General features: G+C 41.0%; 1 long non-coding RNA gene across 1 annotated transcript; it reads left to right on the plus strand.

Moving 5' to 3' along the window:
- Window positions 1-904: 904 nt before the first annotated feature.
- On the plus strand, window positions 905-10,298 carry LOC146964456 (uncharacterized). The gene is made up of 5 exons (XR_015034756.1): window positions 905-1,162; window positions 2,331-2,385; window positions 2,791-2,875; window positions 3,138-3,230; window positions 10,165-10,298. It is a non-coding gene; the product is annotated as an uncharacterized LOC146964456 (long non-coding RNA).
- The last annotated feature ends 220 nt before the right edge of the window (window positions 10,299-10,518 follow it).

Consider the following 10,518-nt stretch of genomic DNA (forward strand, 5'->3'; position numbering starts at 1 on the left):
TGCTAGCTTTCGAACTCACTAGCTAGAATTCATTACACCGTTATATTATCAAATTTACATGAGCTAATATGATTACTTAAGATAAGAAAATGTTTTGAATTAATACTTTATGTAATAAAACTTTAGTTATTTTCTTATTTGTGGTTGTTTTGTAGTGTGTTACACATGACCCTCCATGGTGTTACACTTGACCCCACCCTGCAGCTCAACAGTAACATTTGACTTCTCTGAAATAAATCAACATTGTACTCTTTGTGTAATATATGGGGCTGAATAAATTTATGAGACAGTAGTAGATAGCAAAAAATGACATATCTAGTTGAATCAGTCCCAGAGAAATTCAGAAAATAGTCAAAAGTGTTACACTTGACCCCACTCTCCCCTACATTATATCACACTCGCCCCCGCACACACACACACACAGCCACCCCGCACTCAGACTTTAACAGACACAGACACGGACACTCACACAGACACAGACTTTTTTATAGACAATCTGACACAGAAACAGACAGTGATATTTCATACAGGGGCACACAGACAGACGGACTCTCATATTCGCTGAGTAAGTTAGCTACATAGCAACGGTTGCTACGCAAACTTTTAATCAGCTGTAAAACAGCCGCTACTTTCCCCCATAGGCTACACTCATATTCAAATACGCAGTCTGCACGTACACTCACACGACTCATTCTCACACAAACATCCCACGTCTTCCACTTAAGGGACAACGAGGAGTTTCTATTTGGTTATAAAAACGTCTCACGTTAATGTGGATGAATGTCCGCTACCCACACTTGTTAATGGCTCCATTTTCGATAAATATATCGTTTTGTCTCTCGTTATTTTGTTATTGTGGTGAGACTTGGTGGGAGGCGGAGCAAGGACTCCCCACACAGCAGGAGACTCCGACGCGGATCCGCATTCAAGTCACCAAACCCGCGTGACTGTCACATTCGTTTGGCCGCCGCCTAGAGGATCAGCCCCGCCTCCAGGCAGAGCCGTTATTCTACCGTCAAACAGCGGATCCCGAACGGACCCGTGTCGGACGTGTGGACACGGACGCGCCTTTACTGTAACGGTCGACCACAGTAGTCCACACCGAGCCGAGACTAGAGGAGTCATCTTTCTTTGCTGGGACACGGTTGTGCTGAAGCCTCTAGTAAGTTTATTGATTTATTGATGTATTGCGACATTCACAGTAAACATTGGCCTTTGTGTTTTTAATCGTCATGTATATTAATGCTTGTAATGACGTTGTTTGATATTAGCACTGTTAGAACTTTTGTAGTTTTGTGCAACAGGCTAGGTTAGCTTCTAGCTGAGATGTGATGATGCACGTCTGTAGCTATTTTGTTTTAAAATGGGATAGCAATTTCGGGAGAATATGTTGTGGTTGTGTGACTAAAAAAACACACATTGTTATTTGGTAACGTTATGGTTATCTGTTTTAATGTATCGCAGCTGTTATGCTGTGTAACGTTAGCCTATGCTAGCGGTAACTTATGTAACTTAGCTGCTATTTCTCCGACCTCGACCTCCCATTTCCTCGATTTAAGTAGGCTATGCCCGGTGTTCCGACTCCCAGTAATTACGAGTCGCCCTCTTCATACACATTACGGTGTTTTTTTTTTTTAATAATTATTTTCTTTTCTTTAAAACTAACTAGCCGTTAGCGGCTAGTTAGCCGGCTAGTTAGCCGCTAACGGCTAGTTAGCCGCTCGGCTTTTATTTAAAAAATAAAAAACACCGTAATGTTTATGAAGAGGGCAACCAACTCCAACGGTACGGAGTTTAGAATGACTTTTTTAAGCCTCTCTTTGCTCCTCATGTCTTAATTCTCCGTGACTTTTCGCTAGCCGAGCGGCTAACGGTGCTGTTGTACATACAGTACAACAGCACTCCCTCTGCCTTTATTCATCCCACGACGGGGAAATTCACAAGTTACAGCAGCAGTACAAACACACTCACACAAGCCATGCACACTGGCAATATTAATGTTTAAGCTTGTCAGTGCTTTATGATGATTAATATATGCTGAGAAACAAGATTGTAAATCAAGCAGGAAAGACCAATAATTTGTGTTTAATGAATCAAAAATCAGATATTGTTTTGGTCATAAATAGGCTATGTTTAATTCGCTGGGGAGGAGGGGCGGGCACACAGCTTTTCTTTTTTTTTTTTAAATAATGAGGGCTGTCATTTTTGCTAAGCTTAAGTCAACTAAAGTTAGCTATTTTGTGTCTTCTATGTCCTGCCTTGAGTTTATGTTGTCTACACACCTACATACTTGACTTTTTTTCAACATTTTTTCTATTTTTACTGTGCAGATAATCCTCCAGCTAGGCCAATATTTGACATGTCTCTGGGTGCTGCTGTGTAGTGGTGAGTATTAGCCTACTATTCAATTGCTTTTGTTGGTTTTAGGGATGCACATTTTGAATTTTTTTTCTGACTGATGATAACCAACGCTTGTTAACCGATATGATTACAATGCTCTCGGGGGCGATCACTTTTTCTCTTTTGCGCAGCTCTGTTGTAACAGGTGATGCAGATCGATGTCCCTGTAGGCTACATTTGTTGTCTGACCTTCTTTTATGATATTATTCCTTTTTTAATATTGTGAGTAAAGATAATTACTGCAAGTCCTATTGCCTTTAAGATTCTAATGTTCATTTTTTTTGTTGAAACTATTTTGGAGAGATATGTCTAATAATCAGTCTTCATTACAACACAAAATAATATGGCATCACAAACTAAACCAATTTCCATTTGTCTTTCTTTCTCTAGTGAATGTGGCAGTGTAAAGGGTGTTCAGTTGCTGTGCAATATTTGACATGTCTCAGGGTGCTGTGTCAAAGGCTCTGCAGTAGTGGTGAGTATTACTAAATCATTTGTTGTTTTCTGAGTTTATTGTTTTTTTTCATTTATGTATATTATTTTTAAACAATTACTCAGTAATGAAAAAGAAATAGGGGGCATCATTGCACCAATGGATGAAGTAAATATATTCTCTGGGTTGGGGGTGTAACAACTGATTGTCTTCAAGACAAAAATGCCTTTTACCAGGACAAATGAGAATTTTCACAGACATGAACTCAAACAACACAACTTGTGCCTCTGCTTTTCTGCCGTAGGATGACGACGTGGATCTGGGAAGAGAATGCGTCCTAAAGACCCTCTGCGTTTACCTGAATGAGGACCCAGAGAATCTATTGAGAGAGTATGTGGTAAGTAGCTATTACTTAGGTTTAGTATGTTGAGATGTTATCTTTCGTATTTTATATAAACTTTAAAACATCTACTCATTGTAATTACTTTACAGTCAGCTAAGTTGTAGGATAATATGGTAGTGATCTTAATATCAAAGTGTGTGTTTATTTTTCATTAAATGGATAGTTCGGGTCTTTTGATATCTATCTACTTGTTTTAGCACAGAGCTAAAGGGAGAGCTTTATGAACCTGATGTGATGCTGAACCTCATCAGATGGAGTTCCATAGACTGTAGGAAAGAGGTTAGAGCAGAGAAGAGTGATCGTTGCAGCGCAGTCCATGGTGGAAGATCAGACCAACAAATATGCAGACAGACAGCGTGCATCACCTCCAAGGATGGTGCTGCTGGAAAAAAAAAAAGAACAGCACTCCTCTGCAGCCAGCTGACGTGTAGCTCATGTAATGGTAAATTTCAATATTCCTTTGGTTTAATCACTTGTGACGTCCCTACCCCCTGCTTTCCTCCCAAGGTATGAGAACTCCTTTGTTTGTTACCCATTTGTGTATTCTAATGTCTAGACCTCTAAACATGTAACCCTGCAGGATGCCCCAGGTGTGAAAATACACCCTCGGGGGTCGGTGCCAATACCTCCAACAGACAAAGAGCATTGAAAACACACTGTCTGAGTATTGAACCGGCCCCTGCAGCAGACAAAGGGGTGTGGCATACCTGAGGAGGTGTTTCCTCAGGTATAAGTGTTTCCGTTGCCCCATTGTCTTGGTCTTTTCATCAACATCACCCACTCGGGTCGAATGGACCTTTCCTTGCAAGGAAATAAAATCATGATGGCCGGCCAAGTCTCTATTTCATTTTTCACCAGCAACAGCAACAGAAAATTTCCACGACAATTTGGGGGCTCGTCCGGGATTCCTCGTGCAATCGTCTGGGATGGACGGCTGGCAGCGACAGGCCAGCCTGGAAAGAGAAAAGTTTTCCAGCCTCCAAACCTCAAAAAGAGGGGAGGGCTGCTACTGTCGTCCTGGATCGTTGCCGCTGGAATTCTGCGAACTAAGTCAGGGAAATTTATCTGGTGAGCACTGAAATATTGACATTCTTTATTCTTTTCCTTTAAATTTGGGTTTTAATTTGACATAATATTTCTAACTTTCATTTTATCCACAATTGTGTCTAATCGGTGATCCAGGGTCAAAGTTTAAATACTTTGGGTACTTTTTTTATTGCTGATATAGCATAAATTAAGGGGTTTCGCTTTTATCACTTGTGCGGGCTATACAATATTTTATTATATTGATATACACATCGAAGTGGTCCTTACAGAGACGTCTGTATTGAGTGTTTATCGTGCACGAGCTCCACTGGTATGGGGAGTAAAGTCTCGGTTGAGACAGGGCCTCCGGAGAGTCCGGTTGTGGATATTATGAGAACAAAAGAAATGTGGGAACTAAAATTTTAAATATTTGAATGTTTGTACAGCTGAGATTCCCAGTAGGGGGATCCCTTGGTTTTTAGAAGAATACTGCTATTGAAGAAAATATTAACGGTAACAAAAAGTGAAATGAGGAAAAAGTCTGTAAATCATGAAGTGTTAAAAGAATGTTTACAGATGGCGAAAGCAACACAAGAATTGCTTTAAAAAAAAAATAAAAAATAAAAAAGGGAAAATTTTGAAAAAGAAAGAAAAATGCAACTCACACTAACACTACAGCACCAAGCTCGTAGAGTTCCTTTTCTTTGTTTCCACAGTTGACAGCTTTGAAGCTGGATCCAGACCTCAACGGCCATCCACCATCATCCCTCAGCTCCACCGTCATACAACTCTGCAACACCCAGCAAGGGAAACGGACTCCACCACGCCACAACAAAGAAGCTCAACAAGCTCAGGAGCAGCCCATTCTGATGTGCCTGTTCCATCATCTTCTCCAATTGCACACAGACTACACCATTCCAATCAAGATATAGCCTTCAACATGCCCATGGTTGAAGAGTCAGGACCAGAAGGTACAACAATGGTTTTCTGTGTATGGACTATGGACATCAACACAGTCTGGAAACATGGACAACTCAGTCATGGACACAAAAAGAAAGGACACAGGAACTCAGGAAGAAAAGTTCCCAGTGACGCCTGTATCATTGTCGCCAACATGGACATTGGATACGTAACTGTCCCCTAAGAACATCATCAACTCCAGCAAACAAACATAGACTGAGGATGATCGGGGATGGTCGGAGGGGAATGGATCCTTGCTGACAAGCTTAACCAACCTGTGAAATCTGAGAAAGGTACTGCACCACATTCACACACACCATAGAGTGTATAGATTATACACATAGCTACAAATTGTGTTTGAACACTGACACTAGTTATGAAAGAACTGAGCAAAAATTATGTGTTGTGTTCATCAGGTCAAAATAGTTAGAGATACTATGGGCTAAAGTCAAATTTCAAACATGCATTCATGCCCTCTGAAAACTACCCAATTAACCTGATGGGGAGATACTTGATGTGCAAATTAGGCCTTTGTCTGGTCTCAACCCCAGATGTAGCAAAACAAACTGATCTAATTTGGAGCCAAATGTTTTTCACACTACTTTGTTCACCACACCCTAGACCTGCAGTATGCATATCAATGGAAATTGCAACCCTTAACGGCCTTTTCCAAGCTTGTTACAGAAGCCAGAAAAACAGTTTTGACACCAGAGGAACTGCATTGAACCTCTTGTGTCACCAGGACCTGATGAGACATTTGAAAAAGGTTGGTTGGGAAAGAGAGTTGATACTGGAGCACACATCTACCGGACAACACAGATGTGTTTTATCATTCTCTCTCACACCAATTCAATTTTGACATGTACACCACAGACCATTTGATTCTATACATTTTGCAATTAGAGAGAAGATTGGGACCCATTTAAGAAAAACAATGTAAGCGCGCAGCCAATTGGCAAGAAAACATCTGATCAATCTAGAGCTATTCTTAAGAATTTAACATCTGTTGTGCACACTCAAAGAAAATCCAGCTGGTACCTAAAACACTTTTTAGGTTTGTTTGTTTGTATGTTTGTTTGTTTGTTTGTTTGTTTGTTTGCATGTTTGTGTGTTTGTATGTTTGTTTTTGTCTGAAACAAGTTAAAACTATTTCAGCCCTACAGGAGGTCCTTAAGACACTGTGGGTTGTCAGTCACTATGATGTTTGGCCTCATATGAACCTATTGTGATCACTCCAAAATCAAGAAGCTATCGATTTACATAATGCCAGTCTTTGAGTCTTTTAAAGCAGTAGGAGTAATTGTTCCCTGTAAAGACTCCCCAGTTGGCACACCTTTGTTCACCTCTCCACAACACGATGACTAAAATTTGACACTGTACTTTTAGAAATGTCCAACATTACTGTCATAAGATGCAATATTTTTAACCCTATCACTCTTTCCCCCCCACCAGATGATGGAAAAGAACATAACTGAATTGCTATCTTCCAACAGGTTGACTCCTGACTGGACCGACAAGAATAACCATTAACAAACTAACAAACTAACTAACTATCTAACCTGATTTGGTTCTTTCTTTTGGATAGATCTGTTTAAGTTCACTCTCCTCTTACTATTTTACTCCCACTTTGCTAATGTGACACATGGGTAAAACCATGTGTCAAAAGGGGGGATATTGGATGTGTATGTTTTGTTTTATACAACAGATGCAGCAAGTGAAAATCAGCCTTTTCACGACCAGCGTCCACACCACTCCATGATTTCCAGCTGTGAAGATGGTCACTGCAGGAAGGAGCCAACAAAGGAACCAGCTGTGAACCAGAGCAACACAAAGAGGAACTCCATGGAATCAACAAGGACCATCCAGACGCATAGGTCCTTCTCCATCACACCTAAGACCCATCCAGCACATCTGAGGAGCAACACAGGCCTGATGGCCCAGAAGACGAAGAACCTCATTGAAGCAACTTCACCTACCAACAGAGCTGAGGAGCAATGCAGAACCAACGGCCGATAAGAAAATGACAGACTTCCTTTAGAACACAACCATCAAGAGATCAGAAGAACAGTGCAAGCATAGATATGATGCCCAAAGAATACATCCAAGAGGATTACATCAAAATTTTACTGCACCAAGAGACACACAACCCCAACTCATGAACCATTGTCCTCAACAACCAAAATCCCACTGTCATGTGTGCAGAAGGACTCCTACCTTTACCATACTTCAACTCCATCCATGAACATTCTGCCAGCCCAAACTCACCACAATTAAGAAATTGTACCCAACCTGAACCATGGTCAGGCACTGTTCCATATTTCTACCTTAAAGACATTTGTTCGGTGGAGGAACCAGCAACAACTCTCCTTGCCCCTTTCCACTCCCTTTTTCACTTCTCCACTTCTCTCTGAAGAACACCTGGACAAGATTTGTTGGTGCCCTCAGACACCAAACTACAGAGCCACATAGACAATTGAGAATCTTGAGAACTCTACAGAAGACATACCCCTGCTTTCACAAGCAATGACTGCAATAAAGTTCAAGATGTTACAGAATCGTGTTACACATAACTACGTTCTGACTACATCAGGAAACCTCACTATCATCAATGGGACTGAATATTACACGTTTATTCAAGTTAACGATGTAACTTGACATGAAACAACATATGACGTGTGAAAATATTACAATCGATTACATAACATAGACACCACAAATTCATTTGGAAGATTGACAGAAAGTCAAGTGTCAGTAGGCTGTCTAACATTTTGAATTTGTGCTTGTTTTGGTAATCACTTGTTTTGTCAGTACGAATTTTAAATCTTTACATTTGAGAACCACATTTTAGATAACCTTCTATTATAGACAACCCTACCCCTCAATGTAGAACAACTTGTTTAGAACATGTTTAGAATTGACATAATTGTTTTCTTTACCCTAATCGTTTTATTGTAACTGATGCCTGTTTTTCCTGACTATAATTTCTTATTTTTTCAACTTTTTTCTTTTTCTAGCAACTGTAATGACGATTAAGTTGTGACTTTTTCTTGTGTGATTAATGAATAATCAAAAGGAGGAATTGTAATGGTAAATTTCAATATTCCTTTGGTTTAATCACTTGTGACGTCCCTACCCCCTGCTTTCCTCCCAAGGTATGAGAACTCCTTTGTTTGTTACCCATTTGTGTATTCTAATGTCTAGACCTCTAAACATGTAACCCTGCAGGATGCCCCAGGTGTGAAAATACACCCTCGGGGGTCGGTGCCAATACCTCCAACAGACAAAGAGCATTGAAAACACACTGTCTGAGTATTGAACCGGCCCCTGCAGCAGACAAAGGGGTGTGGCATACCTGAGGAGGTGTTTCCTCAGGTATAAGTGTTTCCGTTGCCCCATTGTCTTGGTCTTTTCATCAACATCACCCACTCGGGTCGAATGGACCTTTCCTTGCAAGGAAATAAAATCATGATGGCCGGCCAAGTCTCTATTTCATTTTTCACCAGCAACAGCAACAGAAAATTTCCACGACACTCACCTGCAGCTGTCAGAGGATCCTCGTTCTTTCTTTAGCCTGGTGTTTGGATGCACTTTGTTCAACATTTGAAGATCTAACCACCATCTGACCACCGGTCAGCTGAGCCAGCTAACAGAGTGGACGTGGCTGGTGTGTAGGCTCGCTATTTTATAACGGCAAGAAAAAATAATCGTCCTGATAGTGTGTACATTTGTCGGGCTGATCTTCCATCACAGACTGCGCTGCATTACTGATCATCACCCGGTCACCCTGTCTGTCACAGCTGCAGCTGTGGTCTAACTTCAGCTTGTTGCTTCCCTGTCCCTCCTCTCTGTGTCTGCCCGTTCTAACTCCATCTGATGAGGTTCAGCATCACATCAGGTTCATAAAGGTCTCCCCTTGGCTCTGTGCTAAAACAAGGGATGGCTTCATCACTTGTGTCATAACCAGATATGTTTACGTGAACTATCCGAGCAATAAACTCCATGAAACAGCTGATGGAAACACGCACAGCCGTCTACAGGCGGCAGCGCGCAGTGATACGGAGGGAGAGAAAATAGCAGCAAGCGATTGTGAGGTCAGACTTTTTTGTGGACAACGGTTTTGTGATGCAAATGTATCACTCTTTTGAACGCATATTGTTTTGAGAAGTAAAACGCTTTATTTTTGTGACCCCAGCCAACTAACCGGACTACATTCGTCAGCACCGCAAACTCTCAAAGTGTGAGAGAGAGAATTAAACATAGCCTATTTATTATCAGTTACTATGACCAAAACAATATTTGATTCGTTAAACATAAATTGGTCTTCCCTGTAGGATTTGTTTTATTTACAATCTTATTTCTCAGCATATAGGCCTATTAATTATCATGACAACATAAAGCACTGACGAATAAGCCTAAACATTGATACAGGACTCTGTAACACAACTCATCACACATTCATGCTCTCCCTGTGTGATCATCTAGGAAGCAGACAGTCTGAGGTTGAAGTTTAGGTGACACTGTGACAGGTCTCTGTACGTCTTGACCACATGTCAGCTGTTCAGCTGTAGTAGAGGAGAACTCAGCTGTTTTCAGCTCTGCCGCACGTAGCGTTTTTTTTTTGTTTTTTTTAGGAGCTCCGGTATATTGCGGCTTTATGCGGGAGGACACGCGATAAACTACAGCTGATCCAATGTATTTATCTGAGCTTGGTCACCGTGAGAGGCGCTTTGAGCTGCGTTCATATTAAGTTACACCTGACGCAGGACAGGGCATTTTGACAGGTCTGCGCTCACATCAGCTGTGTTTATTTACCCTCACCCTGTCACATAAGCGATCAGCTGTTTTTTGTTTTTTTTTAACGTTTGATGTCTTTTTTTCTTTTTGCTCGAAATTAAACATGGTATGACCTTGACTCCCTATATATCTGTCTGTTTGATTACAGGTGCTGTAAGAAAAAATACAGTGACAGGTCAGCCACAGATGACGAGGTGACCAAACACGCCATCCACCTTGCGGCAGATTGTGCAGTGAGGAGACGTGTCCCGCCTCCATCCACGCGAGAACCCCAGTAGCATGTACTTTAAAAGAATAAACAATATTTGTATTGAACTTCTTGTCGTTCACCAGTTATTCATTTTCTGATATTTTAGCTTCACATTTCATTGAAGTTGTAGCCTCATTTTGTACAGTAAATTGATGTCTTGACTTGAACCTTTTCTGTATACTGACAATAGTGTTGGGTTAAAATGCAAGGCAATGCAGATTTAAGCTTGGTGTAGAAGTCTAGGCTAGGCAT

Source organism: Trachurus japonicus, chromosome 22 (genome assembly GCF_045865225.1).
Source record: "Trachurus japonicus isolate A0001 chromosome 22, Traja_1.0".
Lineage (NCBI taxonomy): Eukaryota > Metazoa > Chordata > Actinopteri > Carangiformes > Carangidae > Trachurus > Trachurus japonicus.